Consider the following 27,911-nt stretch of genomic DNA (forward strand, 5'->3'; position numbering starts at 1 on the left):
CAAGGGATAATCAGGGAAGAAATAATTTTAAGAATTAGTAAAAAGTGTTAGGGAAAGATAGTGAATTTTAAGAATTAGAAAAAAGTTAGGGAAAGATGGGGAATTTTAATAATTGGTACAAATTCGGAGAAAGATAGTGAATTTTAAGAATTAGTAAAAAGTTAGGGAAAGATAGTGAATTTTAAGAATTAGTAGAAAGAAGGGAAAGGTCAGGGAATTTTAAGAATTAATAAAAAGTCAGGGAATTAAATTTTATCTCGACACATTTTTAAGGTAATTTTACTCTAAATTCTGGGATTTAGTTCCTTGAAAGTTTGGCAATTTTTTTTAACGTTTCAATAAATTTTGTACTAAAATATAAGTTGATCTAAATTTATTAACTTCGGATAAAAGTAAAATATAAAATACAAAATTGTCTAATTTGGGCCTTCAAAAGTCAGGGAAAATCTTTTAAAATAATGGGGGAAAACGGTGAATAGTCAGGTAATTTGAATCAGAAAATGTTGTGGCATCCCTGTGAAATGTCACCGACGTGCGCTTCATTGGCGTAGGAATGCTGATTTGTATGTTATAGGTCTGTACCACTTAATTAGTTATGATTATAGATCAAAGGAATTATTAATTTAACTTGCTCTCTGGAGTAACCTTTCGACACGGTGTATGTAAATTGAAAGAGCTGCAGCTAATGTTGTATACCTAAACACTTTGTACGTAATGCTCTAATTATTTGTAACCTCAATTCTATTTGAACGGAGTCAAAACAGATGCGGTTTTAATATATATTTCTTATTCTTTCTTTTAACTTAGATAGGTAAATTTCCTTTAATCTTTTTTATACATTGTCAATTAGCTGACCAATTTCATGACAAATATTTCTAAACGAAATATGCCAAAAAGTGAAATATAAGAGTCAAACCATTTGTACGTTTATGAAAAGTGTGTAAAGATATTTTTAAAAATACTTGCGAATATTACACATTCGATATTGATATATCGTTATTTAACTGCATACAATGGTTTGTCTTAGAAATGTTAACCGATAAGCAGAAGTCTGTAGGATGATTGTAGAAATATAATAGGCATTTTTCAAAAATACCACCTACAATCATTGCCAAGTCAGCGAGAATTGCGGACATAGTGAGGGCCAATGGCAGCCATGCCAAGAAAATATTGTGGTAACGTGAGACTGGGACTAACTTTTAATTTATTTTGCTCCTCCCATTATATCACCGCCATCTTTCGATTTAAATAATCAGTTAAGAAATGTCACCACCGACATAAATTACTTAATTTGAGTTATATAGTACATTCCTGTATATACTGGTAACGCTCGCCTACCTTTGGCCATAACAGCCATTCTAGGTACAAATTCTTCTTCCGGTATTTTATATTTATTTCCTATATTTCGATTATCTAACTATAATTTGACATTTTTTCTATATATTCCTATTTTTCGTACTTCGCGCTTTGCTTTCAAAATAATTCTTAAGTCCGATAGAAGGCGCTCAAAACAGACAGCGTTTTACTAAAACACATATTTCATTGGCTTTTACGGCTGGCTGGTATTTGAAAATGGAAATATTACCTACATAACATACATCTAGTTACAAAGTCTGTGATGTTTTCATATTAAATGTAATATTACTATTCAACCAAAGCTCCTTTAAAAGCGTTTGTTTTATCTTTATTTAAATTATTCCTATAATTTCCTTAAAATGCGCTGACTATTCTTATAATTTCCTATATTTACCTAAAAATTACTCTTATAATTTCCTATATTTATCTAAAAATTACTCCCATAATTTCCTATATTCTCCTAAAATTTACTCTAATTTCCTATATTCTCCTAAAATTTACTCTAATTTCATATATTTCCCTAAAAATTACTCCTATAATTTCATATATTTACTAACCAATTACTCCTATAATTTCCAATATTTCCCTAAAAATTACTCCTATAATTTCCTATATTTAACAACCAATTACTCTTATAATTGCCTATATTTACCAACCAATTACTCCTATAATTTCCAATTTTTCCCTAAAAATTACTCCTATAATTTCCTATATTTAACAACCAATTACTCCTATAATTTCCAATAGTTACCAACCAATTACTCCTATAATTTCCAATATTTCCCTAAAAATTACTCCTATAATTTCCTATATTTACCTAAAAATTACTCCTATAATTTCCTATATTTAACAACCAATTACTCCTATAATTTCCCATATTTACCAACCAATTACTCCTATAATTTCCAATATTTCCCTAAAACTTACTCCTATAATTTCCTATATTTACCTAAAAATTACTCCTATAATTTCCTATATTTAACAACCAATTACTCCTATAATTTCCCATATTTACCAACCAATTACTCCTATAATTTCCAATATTTCCCTAAAACTTACTCCTATAATTTCCTATATTTACCTAAAAATTACTCCTATAATTTCCTATATTTAACAACCAATTACTCTTATAATTGCCTATATTTACCAACCAATTACTCCTATAATTTCCAATTTTTCCCTAAAAATTAATCCTATAATTTCCTATATTTAACAACCAATTACTCCTATAATTTCCAATAGTTACCAACCAATTACTCCTATAATTTCCAATATTTCCCTAAAAATTACTCCTATAATTTCCTATATTTTCCTAAAAATTACTCCTATAATTTCCTATATTTAACAACCAATTACTCCTATAATTTCCCATATTTACCAACCAATTACTCCTATAATTTCCAATATTTCCCTAAAAATTACTCCTATAATTTCCTATATTTACCTAAAAATTACTCCTATAATTTCCCATATTTACCAACCAATTACTCCTATAATTTCCAATATTTACCAACCAATTACTCCTATAATTTCCAATATTTACCAACCAATTACTCCTATAATTTCCAATATTTCCCTAAAAATTACTCCTATAATTTCCTATATTTACCTAAAAATTACTCCTATAATTTCCCATATTTACCAACCAATTACTCCTATAATTTCCCATATTTACCAACCAATTACTCCTATAATTTCCAATATTTCCCTAAAAATTACTCCTATAATTTCCTATATTTAACAACCAATTACTCCTATAATTTCCCATATTTACCAACCAATTACTCCTATAATTTCCCATATTTACCAACCAATTACTCCTATAATTTCCAATATTTCCCTAAAAATTACTCCTATAATTTCCTATATTTACCTAAAAATTACTCCTATAATTTCCTATATTTACCTACCAATTACTCTTATAATTTCCTATATTTCCATAAAAATTACTCCTATAATTTCCTATATATTGACTCTCTATTTCCTATTTATCCTATAAAAATTTGTGGGTTTCCGGTGGTCACCCTGTTATACGTATCTCATTATACGTTATCACAATCCCAAACTTACTGTTAACCCCCAGTAAATCTTGGTGGTAATTCATGGAAAAGCTTTTAAAATTAAGACCTAAGTAACTCATTCATCCCCCCTCGCGACCTCCCCTCATCCGTTTTAATGGCGCCAATGGATCCCATTTCACCTGACCCTTAAACTCACCTTATAGGCCGTCATTTGGCTCGCTTGATCGCTCGAGCCCCCCATTTTTATTTTAAGGCGGGGTGCGGGGTGGCCGTCGGGGCGACTGCTCTTTTCTTTAGCCCCGGAGTTGGGCTTTGATTGATGAGGCCACACCTTGAGATGACGTTTACGGAATATTGGGCCGCCAAATATTATACAAAGACCGCCAGCACCGCACCGACGCCCAAAGCCCACCTATATTTTTTGGCGGAAAAGTTTCCTGACACGCTTTCATTCTGCGCCCATTTTTAATTGCCGGAATTAATACACATCTTAACCACTACATCAGTTTAGGAGCGCCACTTCGTACGCCCAACGCCCCCTAGGAAGAGAATTTTGTACTTTTCCGCCCAAAACCGGTTGACTCGCTTTACCTAATTTTAACCTTAGGACGCCAAGGTTTTTATTGACTCTTCCGCCTCTTTTTCGTCGTACTTCTTCCGCTCCGTAGAGGGCGCTCTTTGGTGTGTAGTATTATGGGGGGGGGGAGGAAATCTGAGGACGTCGCGCGCTCCCCTTACGCCGGCGCTACTTCTTCCTCGAACACACACTTAGCGACTGTGCAAATATTTGTCGAGTCTTACCTGTCATTGGAAGTTCCTCTTCCACTATAATATAGTTCATAAAAGTGCCGCCAGGAGCGTCTCCTTCTTTTATTATCGGCACATTTCAGACTTTTCCCTCGATTTCCCCGACTCTCAGACTCTCTAGGCCCTCTCGGTTATATCCTCTCCGGCACTCGTATATCCACGATGGGCCGACCATCTCGCCCCTATCGCGCGTATAATGCAATTGGATTACCGCCGCTGAGAGGATGGACCGCCGTGTTTATGCTAAAGAGAGAGAAGGTATAGAAACCTGGCTTGTTTCGGGGGCCAAAGGTGAATTAATTGGATTTGGGGGATGCTAGCGCAAGAGACGCGCTTGAGTGGAACGAAGCCGCTTACATATCGTATTATTTTTGAGGTGATTTAATATTAAAGTTCCTATAATGGCGAGAGGTGCGAAAGCCGCTACTACGTCGAATCTGCTCGCTTTCATTTCGTTGATGACGTCTAACTGTTTTCCTTCCACGACTTTCAAAGAGTTTTCAGTTTCCAGACCGCGGAAAAGCCTGAAGATTCTCCCGGATCTGTAGATTTTCAAAATTTTAAAGACGTTGTAATTTAGAAGTGCCCCCGACTTATAACAACTTAAGGATAAGATTGTATAATAAGTCACTAATCTAGTCTTGATATCCACCTTTCTATCGCGATGGTCGCTTGAAACAAGTTTCTATAGGGAGTTTCTCTTCATTTCTAATCAAACTGATTTAAATTTTGAACGCCTGAGAATGTGATACATTTTTGTTATTTTTTTGTTTCCGTGCAGTTTGGTTTTTTATTTTTTGGAGAAATGTATGATATATATTCTCGAATTTATCACATAATTTTTTTATTAAACATCCAGTAATGGTTTAATTAATCTTAAACTTGGCCAATTTTTAAGTACAGGTTTTATGAGAATGGCGTAAGATGGGGTTTGTTTTATTTTGATAGTTTGGTAAAAACAAATTTTGTTCAGAGTACATGTCCAATTTAGACCCTAAATCATTTAATTATTAATTTGAACTATTTGCGGGATGCTGTTAAACGTTTTATCCCATCAGGTGGCAGAAAACGTAACTAAATATTCGCAAGGTTTAGTTTTATGGTCAGGTGTGAGCGTGGCTTGTAAAAGTTGGAATTGAATTTAAAGTTTTTACCTGTTGTTTTGAGTGATAGTAACTTTATAGTCGGTGTATGGTCGGCGCGAGGAAAACCTGGCAAATGAGAAGTGTAACATTTGAAGAATGCAATCGTGGAAATAAAGTGCCTGGTTTCGTCGAAAGGCGAAAACTCATTAGGGTTTTCTATGGTGGATTCTTCCCGACTCATCATCGGCCGTGCTCCATCCTTCCAACCCCTTTCCGCTCTAGCCGTAAAAATAATTTAAATTCCCGATTTAACGAAGGTAAGAAAGCTAATTTTGGTTTCCATTGCGAATCCCTTTTTTTTCTCATCAACCCCCATCTTACGCGTACGAACGAATAGTAATTAAATTGCCACGTGAAGATGTTGATGTAATCGGAAAGAATGCTTTCAAAAACAGGCTTTTAAGGCATTAAAAGTCGCTAGATGACTTGGTTATGAGCCTAGTTGATTATCAGCCTAGCTTTTTAGGGCCCATCGCTTTGACCTTCACCAGCACTAGCAGAGCCCGTGACCACATATTTTTCCATGAGGCCCAAAATGTCACTTCATATAATTATTCTTATCCCTAACCCGCTAATGCAATTGGCTTGAAACCCAAAATTTCAGTAGAAAAGATAGTATGGCGAAAATTCTTTATTTCTGTAGTTTTCTAAAATAATTTCATTCGGAAAAATATGGTTTATAAATATAAATACATAGTTTTTACATTTTGACACGCTATAAAGTTTGTATCGTGAATATTGTTAATTTAATAATAATAATAATAATAATAATTATAATAATAATCAACTATGTTAATACTCAAGGCACCACCTTAACCCTAAGTCATCATGCGACTTTTATAGCCATTAATTCCGGTGGCCGGGTTACAATGCGTAGGATCGGGGTGGTAGCAAGCACTTCATGCCAGGCGAGCCAACAGCTCCCTACACTAACTATTACCTAGTGCTCGACATTCGATTAATTTTTATCCATGAATAAAATAAGCTCGGCGATATTTAAATAATATTTATTTAAATAACCAATAGTTGAATAAAAATTGTAAAATGTTTAAATAATCGAAAGTGAATAAGCCTATTATTTAAATAAAACAAACAATTATTTAAATAAATACCACTTTTATTCAAATAAATGCTTGGTTGCGTAAAAAACATAATTAAATAAGTTAAAATGATATTCTTTTTACCAACGTTTTTTAAATAAATCGGAAAATTTGTCGATAATGAATAAAAAATTCCGAGCACTACTATCACCGTTAACTTCAAGTTCTTATGGAAGTCGAAACCGAAGAGCTCGAGGGAAAAGCCCTTGAACCAGTGGGGAGAGAACTTCCAAACTCAACGCGTAAGGAGTTGTTCCGAGTTTTCACCCAGTGCCACAAACTGGGATGATGGATACAATAGTCATAAGTGATATATTATATATACCTCTGGTAACACTTAACCGCAACCCGTTTTGAAATATTAGGTGCGGCGCGTTACCTCCCTGGCCATCTTGGTGATGTTTTTCCCCCGTCGAGTCGGGGTAAGCTGGATAAATTATCTCCTCGAGAGTGGCGCGCTTGGAGTATATTTACATTCTGGCACGATTCCACCGCGTGTTTCTCGTCTCAGGTGAAACGTCGTTAGATTCCAGCGCGCGCAGGTAAAAGTGACGCGCGGCGGGAATTCCTCATCGCTCTATCTCATCACCATCCGAAACAATTTCTTTCCCCAACTGCTATTTTTAAAACTTCTTCTTGCCGAGTTTCTTTCCGCTTCTGCATACCTTCATTCATTCACGCGTTTCGTAGGCGCTACTTTATCCCAACGAGCGATTACGCGGTACGTCCCTCCGCCATACCTTCGGGGGGTATTGCAAACCGCGTCTGAAAAGAAAGTCAACTTTTCCTCGATGCATTCCACGTAAGAGTCGTTGAGTCTTCCTTTTCTTTTTCCACGCGCTAGTTTTATTTTCACACCTTCAAATTTCCGCGGCAGATTCCTTCCTCTTTACCTGCGAAATAAAATAAATTTATTTCTTGTTGGAATCGTCCTATTGCGTATTCCGGAACCATAGACAGTTCTGGATACTTTCTTACCAGCAGACTGTACCATCGCCGTGACTTAAGAGTCAAGTGCTCGGGAGGGGGGAGGGGGTATAAAGTCTCAATCGATGATCACCTTTTCTTTCTCGCATCGGAAGGGGCGCTACCCCCCGTCGTTGTATTTCTTCCTACATAATGGTCCCATTAGAGAAAAGAGCTTTCTCCAAATTTTATTCCTCCTCGTCTGTTTCATCCCTTTTTATCTCCGCATCCCTCTCCTCCACATCCTCTCTTTTTATACTCGAGGGCGCGAGGTACCGGTAAGGTTATCGAAAGATCGCCCGATAGGAGGAGGAAGGTGGGCGGGCGCCCAGTCGTTATTCGCGCCTCCGCTTTCGCCGGCTACCTTTACCTTTGTTGCATCCTCCTCGATTCCGTTATTCCTCCCTCCTACTCCCTCCTACTACCTACTATTGAAACGTTACGCTATTTTTTTTATCTCGCAATGACCCCGGGTTCGTTTCGTTTACCTTCTATCCTATAACGTTGATCCCTTCTTCTTTATACCTGCCTCCAGCGCTATTTCTTACTGTACTTTTCTCGTCTTGGCGTTCTTAAGGTATTAACGGGCGCGTTCGCATTCAATTTTTGACGAATTATGGTCAGGTATCCATACCCCTACTTGGAATGCTTATCGCGGCAGATTTTCGCTGACGGTTTTTTTGACGTCACTAATTAACTTAACAAACAACAACGGGAGAGGGGAGCGCGCGCGGAGGGGATTTTTTTATATAGTAGGCGGGGCCAAAGCCGTCAGAGTAATCTTACCATACGCGATACGGCAGGATATTATAAGCATTCCAAGTAGAGGTATGGATTCCTGTTATGGTTTATAGCAATTCTGTATTTTGTCTGTTAGTAAATGCAGGGTGACCACAGTTCCTATATTTTTTCCTGCAATTTAACGTCCTACCTTTTATCTATAATTTCATTAAATTTCCTATAGTAGCCTATATTTTAGCTCAAAAGTCTGAAGAAATTAAAATAGTTGATATTTTACACTTAAAAGTCTTTAAAACATCCTAATTTTTAAAGATGCTCATTTTAAATTTCCTATTTTTTCCTATAATTTAACGTCCTACCTTTTGTCTCGTATAATTTCATTAAATTTACTTAAATACCCTATATTTTAACTCAAAAGTCTGAAGAAATTAAAATAGTTGATATTTTACACTTAAAACTCTTTAAAACAGCCTAGTTTTTAAAGATGCTTATTTCCAACACTCTTAGTGTTAATTCGACTATCTATATCGGCTATCAACTTTATTTTGAATGTTATACCCCCTTTTAAACAATTTTGAGAACCGTTTTCTTTTATTGTATAATTAATTATCTCCTATTATTTAATCTTCCCCACAAATTTCCTTTCTATATTTCACTGATAATTTTCCTATAATTCCTTTTAAAGGATTTTAAAATATTCTGTGGTCACCCTGTAAATATATTTATTGCAATTGACTGGAAGGTCGAAACGTCATCTTCATCGACTTTATGGATTTAACTATTTTCAAATATAATTTAAACAATCATCTTAAAAAGCTCCAATTGGTTTAAAACGTTTTAAAGAGTGTTAAATTGCTTTAAAAGTCGCTTGATGACTTAGGCCTAAGGTGGTTCCTTGGGTATTAGCCTCGCTGATTATTATTATTATTATTAAATGCTTCTATGCATTTTTAAACGTGTTTTTATTTTAAGTTGATTTTTCCAAGAATATTTATCAAGAATTGTTTCTAATTCAAATTCTATTCGTACGCGTGGTAAAGTATGATGGAGAGTTAAAAACACTTAAAATTAGGGTTTTTCGACTTTATTTATTTATTTATATTTATTTATTTATATTTACATTTATTTTATATTTATGATGAAACCTGTTTTAAACAACTTTTTCAGAAAAACTGCAATTTGTTGAAAACTTTGAAATAGCAGTTTCAAAGAAATTTAAACATGTTTTATTTTAAGAATTTTCCCAATAATGTTTTTAAAGAATTGTTTATCAAGTTACATTTACACGCAGAGTAAAGTGAAGCTTTTAAATTAGATTTTCTGTTCCGACTTGTAATCTTAATGAAAAAGTACTTTACTTTTATATGAATTTGTGATTGTTCAATATTTTAGGTTTTAAATAAAAAATTGATTTTCAAATAACGCCAAAACATTAGTTGACCTAATCAAACCCCCTCTTAAACATTAGTTGATTTAATCAAACATCCCATTCGCTACGCCACTGTAAATAATTTATCCAGAAACAATATTAGTTTAATTCCGTTCATATTTCCTCAGGTGCGAAAAATTAGACATCTATACACTATAAGCAAGCGTAAACTAATTATGTTACCTATGGAAACAAGCAAATCGTATAATTACCAAAGGCGGCCACGAAAATCCAGAATCTAATCTACGGTAAAGCCGTTAGGGTGGATTCGCAATTATCCGCACGTGTGTAGATATCCCCAAACCAAAACACGTATATGGTTTGGTTTGGCTTGGCGCTAATTAACAATTTAAACAAACCCGAACCAGCATCCTTCAAATCTATATATATTCGTATGTAGGCGGTATCATAGTGAAAACAAATTTCACCCTGCCGCGGCAAATTAAAGTTTATCTTTTACCTGCTGCTTAGCCAGAGATCGGCTAATTTGAAATATTAATTCGGGCAGACTTCCGCCCATTATCAAATTATTCCTGGGTGTTTTTTTTTACTTTGTGGAGTAAAAAATACCATAAAAACGTATCGGGGGAGGGAGAGAGGGTATAGTTGGAGGTGGGGGGTGTATAATGAGGGTAACTTAATTAATACCTATGTTAGAAGGTAGAGAGACCTATAAACTCCACCTCGCTAATTGGAATTTTTTTTTACCCTTCGTGAATTTTTACGAACTCTGTTGTACTGTGGTCCTAATAAACTTCGTAGTTCCCCCGAGAGGTGAGAGATCCGCCTGCCTTCTCCTTCCAAAGGTATTTTTTTGCCCCTTTACGTTCGGCTATTGCTTTTGTTCCGGAGTGCGCGGGAGAAGACGGCTATTATACCTTTTGGGATCGCCCGTGCATGATGTAAAAAAATATACGAGCCATATATTGAAGGGAAATTTCCGGTTTACGTGTAGGCGCTGTAGTTTTTTTATAGGTTTATGTCCTCCTTTTTTTAGCCCCACTCCTTTTAAAGTTCCATAATTCGCGGTCGGGTCTGACATTTGGGGGTGTCTAAGGGTCGGGTTGGGAAAAAAACTTTTAAGTCTTTAAGATCTGGTTTCAGCCGGCCCTTTATTCCGCCAGGTTTTTATGTTATTAAATGAAGATTATTTTCGTGAAGTTATTGAGTGTTTTTAAATTAAATATAATAGTTTTCCTCATATCTATCGAATGTATATTTTTTTTGTACCGTGGCTTAGTCAAAAACTTCATTTATACAAGTATTTGTATTTTTGTTAAAACAAATACCTTAATTTTCTATGTAGTTTAATCGTATTAACAGTGTTACGTAATTTAGGAGCGTGGTATTTCCAGTTTTTCACTCGTTGTTACAAGGGAGGGGTAATTATGAGTAGTTTGTTGTTATTATTGAATAATTTGAGTAATTGTTTTCTAATTTACAATATTTTTAATTTACATAATTGTTTTCTAATTTACAATATTTTTAATTTACATAATTGTTTTCTAATTTAAAATATTTATAATTTTAATAATTGTTTTCTAATTTACAATATTTATCATTTTAATAATTGTTTTTATTTTACAATATTTTTAATAATAATTTCAATCATTTATTTTTGTATTACAATATTTTTAATAATAATTTAAATCATTTATTTTTATTTTACAATATTTTTAATAATAATTTCAATCATTTATTTTTATTTTACAATATTTATAATTTCATTAATTTTACAATATTTATAATTTCATTAATTTATTTTACAATATTTATAATTTCATTAAATTATTTTACAATATTTATAATTTCATTAAATTATTTTACAATATTTATAATTTCATTAAATTATTTTACAATATTTATAATTTCATTAAATTATTTTACAATATTTATAATTTCATTAAATTATTTTACAATATTTATAATTTCATTAATTTATTTTACAATATTTATAATTAGAATCAGGGACATTAAATACTGTTTAAGTTTAATTTTTACGTGGGTTACCTCGATTTGTTTACAAAATCCCTTTTCACCTATCACACGAACCCAATGTTCGCGTTTCCCTGCCGCTTGGTTTTTCGCTTGTTGCAGCCTACTTCCAGGGGCTAGTAGGCCACACTTTGAAGCTCTCTGACGCTCTTTTAACTCATCGGAGGAAAATGGGAGGAAAACAGGCATACTTCTCAGCCCAACCCCTACAACTCCTTAAAATATTTACATAACCTTTTGAAACACCCTGTATATAAATACATTATTTATATTTCAAAGGATAACGAGAAGCAGGGTTGATAAATATTTTTTTATGAAAAATAATGTTTTTAAAGGCCTAGGCTTTTTTCTGCCTGTCTCCCTTTAAATTAATTTAGTGTAGCACAAATACCCTGGTGGTAGGCCAACCGCTGAACATGTTGGCCTAATTTAAAGGGGGACAGGCAGAAGAAAACCTCAGCCTTTAAGGTTTTAAATCTATAAGGCATAAATTCTATGATTTTATACAATTTTTACATACCCTACCGCGAATTCGTAGTTCAACAATAAAACATCGTCGAAGAAAAATATCTATTTTTAACAATTAACTCATTCTTCCAAACGGGCCTAGTTAGTCACATTTCTCCAAATATTTACGATAATCAAAATAGTCTGAATTCTTTCGTAAGGAACGCTATGCAAAAAATCCTTGCCCTGCAAAAAAAGCCTCCGCCCTCTTTTGCCCCTCACGACTAGTCTGTCTTTGCTATAGCGGTATAAAACGATATCTGAAGTCGTAATCTGCACCTATTTCTCGGAGCTACCTCCCGCGTCGCCTGTAGCCAAAGATGAGAAAGAGGCGCGCGTGAAAATCCCAAAGAAAGAAAAGCTTTCATATAAGTAAAAATAAAAGAACCCCCGGGGGGGGGAGAAGAAGTCGTGTGCTTTCCCCCTTCTTTTTCCCCCCTAACTTCCACAGCGGTATTCTTTTTTTCATTTTCCCCTCGCCGTTTTATCGGCCACGTGTATCTGAGAGTTCTACCTCCTTTTTTCGTCCTCTCGCCGTATGGCTCGCCCCCCACCTTTTGGACCAAATTTTGACTGCCGTTTTAGGATCATTTTTCTCTAAAAAGAGTAGGTCCTAGTAAATGGTTTTTGGTTTTGTACAACTGGAAGGAGAAAACAGGGCCTTGGAACATGTCGGAAAAGGGGGGAGGAAATCTTTGGTCCGCGAGAGAAAAGAACTGCTAGCTCGCCCTTACCTCCGAGTTTTTTGCCCGTTCTCCACCCCAGTGCCATCTATACGCCCGGCTGTTCTAAATGGTTTTTTAGCCCTGATGGAAACGTTTTTTTCTTCACTTCTTTCTCTTTTTCGGTGCCTGCAGTCAATGCGAAGGCGGAAAGGTTGAAAACGGGGGTATTCAGCGCCCCAAGAATGGCTCGGGGGGTTTCGGCGCTGCTGCGAAGGTATCTGCCGGCGATTGACTCGGAGCATCTTCCTTTGATCTTTTACTGGCCAATTTCTACCGGTATACTGTCTTACGTTATTACCCTATTTTTGGGACGAAGTGAAAAAAAACGTTTCTGTTGAATCTTAACACATGTTCACGTGGTTTTAATGATTTAAATGTGGTCTTGTTGGAAACGTGTTTATTTCATTTTTAACGTGTTAACATGTTTCTCATTATTTTTATATCATCTGTTTTTTTTACAAAAATACGGTGCATCAACGTTGCAAATGCTTAACCTTTCACTTGGGTATGAATCTTCTACATAAAAAAGATCTGGAAGAAATTATTTTGGTTGGTGAATACAGTTTTCACACGCTCCACGTAATGTTATCTCGGGAATCGGCGAAGATAATAACTACTAAAATTATTCCTCTCCTACTACAAAATGTGTCAATTTGCCTTACTAAAAATGGTAATATTAATGTACAAAAGATTAACGTGAAAATTATTAGATTTAAATAATGCAGCCAGGTTAAATCAATTTGATTTAAATCATATGTTTTATTTCAATGTATTTATGTAAGAACGTAGGTTCTCTAGCAATGTTAAATCAGAGCAAAGTCAATTAATTTTAATTGTTAATTAATATTTCAATTTATTCATATTAATTTAAATTTTCGTTTAAATTACTGGTGCACTCAAATTATTCATGTATTTGTCAAGAAAAACAAGCATAAAACATTAAATAAATCAATAAAATAAACTAAAAAATCTATTAGAATCGATAAAAATGAAATTATAATTTAAAATAAAAAACAAGCTGGAATGGATCTAAACCTCTGTTTATTTCAATGGAGCTAAGCTTCAAAACGTGAGTCAAAGACAGTGTTAACGCTCTCAACACGTTGTATAAAAATTCCGAGTTGACCTACTATGTTTTTTGAAAAACCTCAATGTGAAAAGGCCTAAATTAGCAAAACCTATAGTGTTTATAATTATTTAATGCACGATATTAAACGCAGATCCGGAGAGGCGTACTAAGGGTGGGATGGTATTCCGAGCATATGGTCAAAATCTACATTGTGTTTGGTGTTTATCAATTCGTCATCATCTCGGCCAGCGTTAGGTCGCTCATCCGCTCGCTCTCTCGTTCATCATCGATTCGTCACAAAGCTAATTGCGTACTGGTTAATCTATAATTGCCGCTAGCTGCCCCCCCCCCCCCCCGCGCCTGTATACCCGCGTGTGTGTACCTGTATTGAATTAGTGATTGGGCCGGTGAAAACGGGTATTGAGGCGCGCAAGGTGTACGAGGCGCGCCATAGTGCGCCGTGTATTGGCCAGAAGTCGTCCCGAGTGAGTGAGTGAACGGGAGGAAATGCATTCAATTTGTTCCCCTTAAGCAATAATGGCGCGCCACTCTTCAAGGAGGAGCGCGCCATATCGACTGTTTTGCCGTAATGGTGCTAGCATCTGGCATCGGCACAGACCTCCTTCACGGATCAGCCCTAAACAGTCGATTCCAGAAACCTAATTCACCTCAGCCCTATCGCCATAGCCCTTCCCAACGTAGAACTAAGACTTATATCGCAAAAATGACCCCTTTCCTTATATTCGTTTTCTTCTTACGTATATTTCGCCTTCAAACTTCACCTTACGAAATATCCCGGTGTTGCTACCAAATAGTATATTATTTTTAGAATCGTGAGTGGATACGAATGTTATCCCAAGAATTTGCTATATATTTTTAAATATACAGGGTGTTTCAAAATGTTATGCCAAAATTTTTCAGGATTTGTAGGGGGTGAGTTGAGAAGTATGCCCGTTTCCCCCCCATTTTCCTACGTTGAGTTAAAAGAGCGCCAGAGAGCTTCAAAGTGTGGCCTACTAGCCCCTGGAAGTAGGCTGCAACAAGCGCAAAATCAAGCAGCAAGGACTTTAAATACTAACTCTATTTGTTTACAAAGTTCTTTTTTACCTATCACACGAACCCAAACCTTAATGTTCGAATTTCCCTGCGTATTGTATACGCGAAATCCTTTTAAATAAATTTTAATTAAATTTTACTATGCAAATAATGAAAGTGTTATATTTCTAAATGTTATTAACACAAATTATGTTTAAAAAATTGGGTAAATTCTGGTTAATTTGTGTAACATTTTGTCAATTTACTTGCCTAATTTACACATTTTACTAATATTTACCGAAATGTACATGCATATACCCATTTTTACCCATTTTAAATAATATATCCGAAATTTACTTGTAATTATCCAATTTGCTTATTGTTCCCCAAATTTACACGCATTTACACAAATTAACCTGAATTTACCCAATGTACAATTTTTTTAATATAATTTATTTTTTTAATATTTAAAAAATTTTCAGACCATTGAATGTTAATTTCCATAGTACAGGGTTCGTACACGACCTGGAAAACCTGGAAAAGTCAGGGAATTTCAAAATGTTTCCAAAAGATCAGGGAAAAGTTAGGGAATTTGATAATGATTCCTAATGGTCAGGGAATAGTCGGGGAGTTTTAAAATGGTCCAAAAAAATTCGGCAAATAAATTTTTTAAAGATGTATTAAAAATACATAATAAATATTTTTTCAAGATTTTACCTCAAAACAATAATTAAATCTTCGAAAATGGTCAGGGAAATTTTGCAATTTGGTCAAGGAAAACCTGGAAATGTCAGGGAATTTAATTCCGGAAATTTTGTACAAACCCTGAAGTAGGTTTTAAGTTATCAAACATTTTTGGTTGCCATCACAAAACTAAAGCCCGTCGAAACTTTTCCTTTTTAACATAAATATCTACTTATCCCCCGAATTTAAACAAAATCAGTGAGAATCACCTTGGGTCGTCTCCTTGTAAGTTATTTGTGGTTACTTGTGCATATAATAACAAATTCAAAATGAACAAAACAACGGTATTTTTATGCACAATATTATTTTTATCATTTGGCAGCTAAAGTGTAGTACCACGATGACTCAATAGATGTCGTTTGCGCCGGTGAGTCTGACCTAGTATATTAGGTCCGATTGGTTGAGTATTCTGAAGCTTACGTACAAGGGAGCAGGAGGCGTAGCTTTTAGCTTCTATCTCTCGTATTTAAATCTTATTTCATAAATTATTAACATATTTTCGATTGAACAAAAGTAAGCTAAAATTTTAAAATTTACATAATTTATTATGTATTAATTTAAAGAATTACAACTTTACTAGTAAATTTCTTCTCCAATTATATAATCGTAATATTTCATAATTACTCCAATGACGGAATCTTTTTGATGTAGTTGGAAAAGGTCATCACTTGCTTGGAGAAATTATTCAAAAACTGTGCGAAGTTATGAAAAATTAATTCTAATGCTAGGCGCCCACTGGCTCTCCGTTTCGTATCCGTCCTGCCTTCCACAGGGCATTGTCTCCGTTACGAGGCAAAGGCCTGTGGAAGGTAGGACGGAGACGTTACGAAGAGCAGTGAGCGCTTGGCCTTACTCAAATTGACTGCGTGGATATGCAAAACTTTTAATATTTGCCCTATAGTTTGACACTTTTTATTATTTAATATTAAGTAAATTATGCAAGAATAAATTAGGGTAAAACTTCACTAACTTGAGAATAAATCTGCACAAGATCTAGATTTTGGGACATGACCGTATAACGCAGTTTTTCCCCCGAAAGGTGAAATCTCAGTGGTATAATTTCGCTCCTCCTAACGCGAACATCAGGGTAAACCATACCTGTAGAGACTTTTCCAAGTCGGGGGAATCTCGGATTATAGAGGAGGGAACTACAGCCCTTTTTATCGACTTCGCCGAGCCCAAGGTATGACGAAAAGGTAGCGAGTAGATTTAGCATTTTTACTTTGATTAGGCGAGCTGAGAAAACTCGGGGAGGCTTCGTCCGATTTAAATAAAAATGATGGTCAAAGGCAGCTATGAAATCCCGCAGTCGCGCCCCCTCGCGCCACTCCTATAAATGCAAATTAGCCCTTTTTTCCTCTACGCTCTTCTCGGTTTTCTCGGCTCTAATCTTGGCAAGAAGAATGACACGGCTGCAGCCACACCTAATTAATATTCATGAACCTACCTAGCCAGAATAATGTTCTATCTCTCTTTTCTACCTCTGGCCCAGGAATCTCGTCGCTTCTCCAATAAGACGGGACTATTAATTTCAACCCTCCTCCTACCATTTCTCTCTCTTTTATTAAAGCCAGTTTAATAATGAAGTCGGCTTTGGCGCCCGAAAGACAGCGACCGAGAGAACGAGGTATATTTTTAAATATGGTTTTGCGACGAATTATACCGTTTATTTTTTTATTAATTTCAAATTTTCTCGCAAAAATGTCGCGGAATTGTTTCAGTTAACGGGTTGTATAGCGCGGGGATTTCTGCTAATGGTTTTAACTTAACGATAAGCCTGATTAATTATCCCACTAAGCCTTTCACCATTTTCCCTTCATTTGTTTTCGAATAATCCGATACCTTGACTTAATTTTTAGTCTCTTTCGAGGCACATTTTTCTAGTTGGAACCTTATTTTTTAATTTAACGCCTAAAAGGCCCAGCTACAACTGATGAAAAAGGGTTTACGGTCACCGATTAATTCTTTTAATTTATGTAGTAACTTGGTTAGGAAATATTTAGGTTTGTTACGTCATAGTTTTTTTTTCTCGATTTTCTCAATCGTCACTGCAAATTTACATGTTTTTCTTACGTAGACAAATTATGAATTTTTATATGTCCAATTATAAAGGTATTGTTATACAGTGACGTATTAAATTTTTCATATTTAAATTCCAAACTACGTTGCTTATTTTTAATTCATTTTAACTTTTTATTCGATGAATTTTCGTACGTGGAATTATTGTCAATATTTTCCATAAGAATTGGTTTAATAAAGAAAATATAACAAGTAAGAAATCAATAAATCGAAATATGTTTGATAAATGGACACATATCACACATATTCCGATTCATTTAATATTTCTTACTTATTATATTTTTTAAACCATTTCTTTTAGATAATATTTACAAATAATGCCACGTTCAAAAATTTTTCGAATAATAACGAATAATAAGTAACGTACTTTGTACTTAAAATATGCAAAAGTTAATAATATGTCCTGAGCTCGCGACGCACGAAACTACAACGTGAACCAATATAAAAACAAATTTTGGCAAAAAGACTATACTAACAAGGAGAGTACCCTAGGTGTTCATTGCCGATTTTGTTCAAAGTCGGGCGTAATGTAGACCTATATGAGATATGAAATTTCCCAAAAGGAGACGTTGCACTACCCATTCGATTTGCTATGGAAACCGAAAATGTTTTTGATCACTTAAAACAATAAAATCTCCATTTAAAAAAGCATGGGATTTTCTCGGTTTCACGAAATGTGTAATTTGGACCACATTTAGGTAAATTTCATCAAGTTTTGGTAAATTGAAACATTTTTAGGGTAAATTTGTAACAAATTTTGGGTAAATTTGTAACAAATTTTGGGTAAATTTGTAACAAATTTTGGGTAAAATAAGCAAAAAATCTTATTTTGGTGGTAAGTGGTCAAAAACATTTTCGAATGCCATGGCAAATCGAATGGGTAGTGCAACGTCTCCTTTTGGAAAAATTCATATCTCATATAGGTCCACATTACGGCCGACTTTGAACTAAATCGGGTACTCTCCTTGTAAGTTTTGTCCAACTTTGACCACTTTTACTAGACAAACTATAGGAGCTAAGAAAAATTAGCCATGCACAATTTTGATCTTTTGACCAGGCTAATAACACATGTAACGCAAAATAAGCCTTAATAAGCCCAAATCCTAATTAAACCGTTTATTTTAAAAATATAAATATTATATTTCTATAAATTCTGCAGTTTCGCAAACATTCTTAAAGTTTACTTACAGAAAAATTATATTTTTTCTTAAATTTTACATACAATTCTTAAATTCAACATATAATTCTTAAATTCAACATATAATTCTTAAATTGTACATACAATTCTTAAATTGTACATACAATTGTTAAATTTTACATACAATTGTTAAATTTTACATACAATTGTTAAATTTTACATACAATTGTTAAATTTTACATACAATTGTTAAATTTTACATATAATTCTTAAATTCAACATACAATACTTAAATTTTACCTACAATGCTTAAATTTTACATACAATTGTTAAATTTTACATACAATTGTTAAATTTTAAATACAATTGTTAAATTGTTAAATTTGACGTATAGAAACGTATGTACACTTAAGATAAAAAATGGTTTATACGTCTTCTACAAGGCAACACCTATTAATTTATAATCTTCAAAGGAAGCGTCGCAGATATTGTTGACAGGCGAATCCAGCAGGGTGGCTCTGATCCTTTCCGAGAAGGTGTTGCGAGAGTAAATGGGCAGCAATTGTCTCGACGACTTCTTTACACTGTTATTAGGCTTCACGTTGGCGCAGTTGTTTTTCCTCTAAGCGAGCCCTCGGTCGGTGCTTAGCGCCTCACTTATATAATGGCCCGCCAGTGGAAATCCAATTTCGCTATATTACGCGCAGTCGGGAGACCAAACCAAACCCCCATCCCCATCCGCGCAATTACAGTACGTTTTATTGACTTTTACCGTTTCCTAGAAAACACGTTTATTTTTCCAAGTTATTTCCGTCGTTGAAAAAAATAAAATAAACTCCAAATATCGGAAATACATATCGATACCTAAATATCCTCGTAATAAAATATAACGTAGAGAGCTTTAGTGTCCGGTGGATATCGTTGCACCTTTGTAACCTCAAACATCCTCGCCTTCAACGCGCTTACTTATACGTTCGAGGTGGAAAGTGTGGGTGATACCCGTTAAGGAGTAGCTCTGGTCGGCTAGGTAAGGACGTAGAAATTACCAGCGAATGGTAGGAGGAATGGGGGAGGGTAAGGGAAGACAATACCCCCCCCCCCCCATCTCCCGAATCGTATATGGACAGCAACCTTCGTCGGTGATTAAGTTGGATATCGAGTTCGCTTATATAGTTAACCGTGCAATTTTCCATCGTGGCTCGGTGTTCGCGATGCTTAGAAGAGGAGGGGGTGGCATGGAGGGGGGTAGGTTGATACGGTATAACGAGGGAGAAGAGCGAGGTAATAGCAATAATTGCCCCTTTTGCAACGAAGACTGGAGGTCATTTATCGTAGACAAACAGCTCTGACGCTTCTCCCATCCTCCGATACACGGTATGGTATCTAGCGACGCTACCGAGTCTCGATATTATAGGAGAAAGATCTCGCCCTGGGACACACCCCGCGACTGGTCATTAACGTCCGTTCCTCTTTAGCGGCTCCCTTCGCCGGCCGGTGGCTAGCTCCGTGTTGAGGGCTATTTCTCTGACAAACGGAACCTAAATCATGGTATTAACCGTTCTCTGGCAATTTACTCCATCGATAGACACCTAGTTGCCGAAAGGATGCTGTAATTCTAACGTGTTATTAACGTCTTCTTCACCCTCGTACAGTCGCTTCCCCGACTAGCATCCTTTTCCTATAAACGGAACCGTCACTTTAATTTTTAATATCGAAAGTTGTCCGAGAACTTCTCGTTCATTTGCTCTCGGAGACAACGTAGTTTTTACTTTGAAATGTCAAACTTCGATTTCAAAAGTTATTATTTGATAGCAACTGGCAAGCCGGATCCCGATTGCCGTGTTAATGTTACTAGTCTTAACGAGAAGGTGATTCGTTACTTTAAAGTAAAAGACGTCAGTGTTGTTGTTAGAACTTATCGGAAATTAACGAATACTTTGAGATTCATATTTTCAACTTGTTTATTTATAAACTTTTATTTTTAATATGTTAAGTTTTGTATTCGCCCAGAAGGCCTATGGGCTGAAATACCGCGCTTGTTTCCCTAATAAAGTTTAGTTTCCCCTAAATGGTAACTACCACGTATAGGCTTTGCCTCTGTGGTTGCCTGCAAAGTTTGTCTTTTTGCAAAATAAATATTATCATTATTATTTTTGTCTCCTCTTACTTTTACCGATTTTGCGTTAAAAACGAAAACCTTTGAATACAATTTACATTTTCAAAGTATTATTAGTGACTTTCCCTACTTGTTTTGTGTTTTTGTATTTATTTGGCCGTTGGTTAAAGTGTTTTAGGGTTGGGTATTAATTAATTCTAAATTTGTTAGAAATAGACCATAATCGTATTTTTAAAATTTCTTCGAAACCCTTGTAGTTGCGAAAATTCAAGTTTAACATTATATTACGATGAACAATTAATAATTAATGAAATGTTACACTGTATAGTTTAATAGTTTGAGAGCAAAGATGCAACTTTAAAGTTTTTATTTCGTGTCTAAACTTATAACTACGTTTCTTTTTTGAAACTTCAGGTAAGTCGTTCTAAAGTGGTCGTTCAGTAAACGAATTTTCCTAAGTCGAATATAGTTGCGACTGCCATCACTAGAGGCCGCTACTTCAAATGAAATGACGGTGGATGAACGTTTTTCTACGGATTGTATTAATTTTATTCCAGGCAATAGGAGTGTCTCCGCTGTCAGGCGTACCGCAAGCAGTTAACCGCCTCGAATTTGAATCGCGGAGTCAAAGAGAGGCTGAATCTGGATCAGCTCGCGGAACCAGTTAAGGTTAATTAGCTCTTTCGCCTTTAGTGTCGCTATTAATTACGAGCCCCCCCGAACCAACCAACGCCTAAGGCGACCTCTTACGGAACCAGCTCCAACTAAAAGTGCAACGGGAATGGGGGAGGGAAAGCGACGAAGGCAAAAGTGGACGAGGACGGGATAAATTCCGTCTCCGTGTCGTTCAGGTAACGACGTAACCTTTCGTAATTGAGCCAATAAAGATCGGGGGGAACGTCCGATGGTTTCATACACTCGGTGATAAACCCCGCTGTAATAGAGCCTCTACCACTCCAGCATTGCCGCTTTAGTCTATTTGACAACGAACGAGACTGGTTTATATTTTCAATTTTACGACGGAAATTGACTCTATTATGAATATCTCGCGTACGGTTATCGCTATTGATGATTTTCCGGCCTTCATATCCTTCTAACATGTAGAATCCTTGGTTATTTGTCAATATACGACTTATTTCAACGATAAATGAGATTGACTCCCTCCTATTATCCGCAGTCACTCTCGGTGGGGTCATTACTTCGGGCTAATTTCACCGGGTCAGTTGACCCGTGTCGACGGTGTATTTAGCGAAAGGGCAGATTCATCCCGGGGAAAAGTAAGCGTTTGTACCTGGCAATTTAGGCGGCTAAAAGGGGAGCCGGCACGTCGAGGGCGAGCGATTAAGCGGGCCGTGATGGCAAGGTAGACGGAAGCGACGTAATCGGGTAACGGATAAGGTTAAAAAGGCAAGCTCAATTCATCCCCGGGGCGGTCGACCCCGCCTTTATCTCGTCCGGTTCGCAACCTTGCCGGCTGAGACGCTCGGGGCAGGTCGGAAGAAAGTGAGGTATGAAATCCCCCGATATCGTCACACCTGAGTGCCGACCGTTTTAAACTCCCCCGCGGGGATAAATATGACGGTACACGGCACTGTACATTCTCGAGTCGGCGCTCCCCGTTTGCTTCCGTTTAATAAAGCGACTTATTTTGGAAATAATTCTCTCTCTTTCCCGGCCTAACAAGCTAGCCAACCCTGGCAGCGAGAACGCCACCCGCGAGAATTAAAAGCAAACGAATAAGGTTATATGGATTTATCGTCGCGTGTATATTTAGAACAAAAGTGCTAAAGTATAAAGAAGAGCGGGTGGATATGGAATTGTTTTAAGGAATTTCAAGTGTTTACGCGTTGTGCCGCCACCAATTTTACGAGGGGGGTATATATACGCGCCCTCTTGGCGCAAATTGCCGGGCGAAAAATTGGCTCTCCTTCGTTCGTATCTGCGGCGCAAACTCCTAAAGAGCGATGGAAGCTTTTAAGGGCCCGGGGCACGTGGCCAGAGATTGTTTTAAGGAATTAACTCCTTTTCTATGGCCGTTTTCCGCTCTTTACAATAAGATTTAAAGCTTTTGTTTCCCTCCGCACCCTCGATCCGATCCTATCCATCCTCCCCCGCCGGCTCCGCGCATCTTTTAAAGAGTTCGAGGGTTGTTTCCTCGTCTCTTCACCCCCTCCCCCCACATCTTGGTCCGTCCCCCACCCCCATCCCGGTTTTAATTTAATATTTATTCTTTCGACTTACATATCTTTCAACGCCTATTACAACTTTCCTAAGTTGCTTTTATCCCTTCTTCTCGCTTATAGTGCACTCGAAATTTTTCCCGTATTCGTGTACTTCTAGAAAACTTTCGCGATTCTTCAAGAAAATCCCTTTTAATTCGACGTCTCTCTCTCTCTCTCTCTCGACTCGCGGATGATTTTTGACTTTCCCACAACTGGAAATTTTACACTTATCAAATATTATTTTAACTCTCCAAGCCGTAGTTTTCCCCGTCCAACGACTAAGAAAAAAATATATATAATAAAATATAAGTATGAAATTGAATTTATTTTTTTCTTTACGTTATTTTTTTAGTATTTCGTTTTAGCGGTTTCCTTTTGTATTTAAAATATCCAAAAATTGAAGACGGAGGCCTTTCTTTGGCTGCTTTTAAAACCATTTTGATGGTCTCTAAAAACGTCTCCTATCCGTTCTTTTACTTTTGGCCGCGGCTGGACGCTAGAGAGTAGGACGCATTAATTTAAGGATAAAGCACTTTGGAAGCGTTTCTGATAATGAAATAAAAAAAAGCCCGGTAGAGGTCTCTAGTAGGCTTTTTATGGTTACGGCAACGATAAATTACTTTATTCATAACCGCTTCATCCCACCCCGCCGCGATTCTTTCCTGGAACGGTTTCTGCCGTATACGCAGAGCGCCTTCGCTGGGCAGCCAACCAGCCCCGGTGGCCTGACACCTGATACCTGAGAGAGGAGCCAGAATGAGGTTATCGGCATCCTCCTCTCCTTCCTCCCCATTTTTCCATCCTTTTGTTGTTTCATAGCAAACTATTTTAAGGCTAAGACGCGGTTTCTTATGACGAGAAATCGAGAGAGAGCGCTGGCAGCGGGGGCGAGTGCCCCGAGCCCCGAAGCGGGCGACGCGGTAGTAAGGTATATCTTGATTCCCGCGCGAAACGAAAGACTATCCTTACTCGCTCTCCCTCTGGGTACCCCCCAAAAGTGCATTAGCCAATCAATAAGAATAAAAAGAGAGGTGATCGATTAAGGAAACATTGTGGGGAGACTTCCTAGATTGAGGGGCTGCGCGCGGGCGGGTAAGGGGGGCGAACGAAGGTGGTGGCGTATTTTTTTAAAGGGGTGCTTTTAAAGGGTCCGCTCTCTTCCCTTTTTCGCTCTCGTATACCCGAAGATAGGCGGCCGAAAATATGATTGAAGAGCCATCCGAGATTTTTTTGCACTCCTTCTCTCTTACTTTTTGAGAGAGTTTTATAATTTTGACGCCTCTCGGGATTGTTTTTATTAAAGATTTTTATATAGATTTAATTAAAACTGCGACTCGAGTTTTTTTTTTGCCTCCGTTCCGGTATTACGTTACGGGTTGAGTCTTGGATTTTTGGGGACGAATATAAAATTTTGGCTGTCTAGTCATCTCACGCTTCTATCACGCTCTGCGGATGGTTAATCTAAGCGGGCACTGGGTTCGTAAATCCGTAATAAGCCGTCTTTATTAATATACAAATTTTGCGTCCTGTTTTTATCGCGGATCATTCGTCTTGATCAGTGTGTACAGTGGCGGATTTACAACCAACCTACCTAGGCTGATAAAATACGCGAAAAAGTAGATTAGTCCATAATTAAAAGGGATAATATAGCTAAATCCTAAACAAATTTGAAGAAATTAAAAAACTTACTACTAACTCGTACCCAATAGGTCTTCGAGCAAAAAACGCGAAACTCGGATCAAATAGATCTTCGAGTAATAAACTAAATTAAAATTAAATAAAATAGCCAGAAATTCCAACGGTAGACCGGTTTCGTTCTATTTGGAACTCATCAGTACCGTGCGGGAAATCTGGCTGGCGACTGTCAAATCTAAAGGAGAAACTAAGCCTAAACATTTAAAATTTCAAAACGCGTTGCATATAGCAACGGAAAGCCGAAAAGGGGGGAGTGTGGTGGAGAATAGAATATACGATAAGTTAAGTTAGAAGAAACCACCTATGGACTGTGAGAAGGATGATAAAATACGCGAAAAAGTAGATTAGTCCATAATTAAAAGGGATAATATAGGACCCCAGAGGTCCTATAATTCCTATAAAATACTATATTTTCCAAAATGTCCGATAACATCCTATATTTTTAGCAAAATCCCCCATAAGTCCTATAAAATCCTATAATTTTTATATTTTGCCCATTTCAAATCCAGCCACTCACAAGGAGACGACCCGAGGTGTTACACACCGATTTCGTTCAAACTCGAGGGATTGGTAGACCTTCATGTAACTTGAAAAATCCTAAAAGGAATTTATTCAATGGGTAACGGTTTTGCCATGGCAACGAAAAATGTTTTTGACAACATAAAATTGAAATTTTTCCTATTTAAGCCATATCGGTTCATTTTCACCCATTTGGTTCAAATTGATCAAAATGTGATCAATTTTGATTTTTTTCGTGAATTTTTAAATTTTTTTTATAATTTTGGTATTTTAAAATGTTTCAATTTTTTAAAATCTTTCACAGGGACCCTTGGAATCGGTCCAAATCCCATGTTATTTTCAATGGGAAAATTTCCATTTTATGTTGTCAAAAACATTTTTCGTTGCCATGGTAAAACCGTTGCCCATTGAATAAATTTCCTTTAGGATTTTTCAAGTTACATGAAGGTCTACCAATTCCCCGAGTTTGAACAAAATCGGTGTGTAACACCTCGGGTCGTCTCCTTGTCAGTTAAATTGCTAGATTTAGCTATAGGATAAATTCATATACCAAGTCTATACTTTTGTTATTGTTAACATGGTTAGCTACTAGTATATTTTTGTGATAAAATGGCTAAATAGTTTAAATTTTTTAAGTGAAAATCAAAGATTTATTTAACTAAATATAGATTTTGTTTTAAAATGCATATAGTTAGTAAATTAAATAGCATATATAAAATCCTATAATTTTGTAAAAATTGTCCTATACAGTCCTATATTTTTAGAAATATAATCCTATTTTTCCTATAAAAAATTGAAGATTTGAGTGGGGGCACTGAGACCCTTACCTCATTGAATTTTCAGGGTTACAACGCGTCAGGGAAAAGAAAGGTTATTTTAAAACAAACCCAAAAGGTCAGGAAAGGTCATGGGATTTTTAAAGTGTAAAACTTCAGAGCAAAGTCAGGGTATCCAAATTTACTTTTGAAATTGTATTAAAGTTATCTTCAAAGTTAAAACAGATACTTACACCTGCATAATATAATATTAATATGTTCATTTAAGTCTGAATAACGTAAAATATAGTATAATTTTACCCTTTAAATGATCAGAAAATATGGTGGCAACCCTGTTTTAACCCGTGGCAATAAAATGTCTTACGGATACCCCAAGTCTTTCCAAGAGCATTGCTTAAAACACCTCAGAATATTTAGTTTAGACTAGATTTTATTAAATTTAAAAATTCGCTGGTAAAAAAAATTAAATTATATATATATATATAATGATTTTGAAACTAACTAACTAATTGTAACCGGGCCACCTGAATTAATGGCTTCAAAGGTCGCTTGACGACTTAGCCCTAAGGTGGTGCGTTGGGTATTAGCCTAGCTGATTATTATTATCTTTAACCATCACAAAATGTAGAAAATTTCTTTAAAATTATATTATTTAGTGACCTCTCTAAATTTAATTTCAATCGCCATACCTGAATTTTTTTTAAAGAAAACAGGTAAATGTTTACAATGAATTAAGCCAATAATTTTTTTCTTAATTTACAAATAATTGAAAATTGAGCGGGTGGACGAACCGATGACATTATCGTTATAGGCGCGCTCAGTCTGGAAGGTAAACAGTAAACGCTAATTACGATACTCTTCGCTTTACAAGATAATGAAGCGAAATATATTATCTAAATGCAAAATGCAAATATGACTTTGGCCGTTTCGATTTAGTCGATCGGAATAAAGCGAGAGGAGCGCGCGTTACCTATGGGGGCCATTTGTAGTTATTGGTCGACGACGCTCGAACGTTACATTTTGGGCGAACTAAATGGGGGACGGAAACAAGTTTATTGATTGCCGGGATCCATTTCCATCCCCCCCTTTTTCCTTCCACTGGCGTCCCCTGCACGCCACACTCGCGCTCTCCCTCAAGTCAGCCCGGCGTCGCCGCCCGGACTTCAGAGTATCGCCGAAGGCATGCGGAAGCGGGCGCCGTAGCCTACTGCTCGAACGGCGGGCCGACCTTCTCTCTCCCGCTCTTCCTCTCTTCCGTGTTCCAGATGATCAGTCCCTCAAGGCCCCCGAACACCTTTCGCCAACCGGACACTGTCCCGCCGCCGCCAACGACGACGACGACGGACACCTACCCTTTGAACCCTCGCGCCGGAAATCCCTTTCTGATTTCCAAATCATAAGCACGCGCTCGTTGGACGACCATCCCGATTGTCTTAGCGATACTTTCCCCCCTCCCCCCACCACGTTCATTTCCGGTCCCCCTCCCCCTCTTAGGAGCAGCACGTGGCCAAGGGGGCGTCCCCCTTAAGGTCCCCCCCCCTCCGTTCGCATTATCGCGCCGGGTTGCCATATCTAACCGGCCACCTGAGAGGTTTTAAAATTCGTATTTCGGATCCCGTGTAGGGTATAGAGGTCGAGAGGTTCTCTACTCTTGTTGTTTTCGCGCAGATATCGGAGGTGAACTCTGGAATCAGGCGGATATAGAAGAAGGGGGCGCGATATGTTT

The 27,911-nt window shown here is 36.6% G+C and overlaps 1 protein-coding gene across 1 annotated transcript in view; it reads left to right on the forward strand.

Moving 5' to 3' along the window:
• Positions 1 to 27,911, forward strand: part of zfh1 (Zn finger homeodomain 1) — a 227,858-nt gene that overhangs the window by 29,524 nt on the left and 170,423 nt on the right. The gene's annotated exons all lie outside the window — the stretch shown is intronic.

This window comes from Leiobunum rupestre, chromosome 11, assembly GCF_980474605.1.
Source record: "Leiobunum rupestre chromosome 11, qqLeiRupe1.1.hap1, whole genome shotgun sequence".
Taxonomy (NCBI): domain Eukaryota; kingdom Metazoa; phylum Arthropoda; class Arachnida; order Opiliones; family Sclerosomatidae; genus Leiobunum; species Leiobunum rupestre.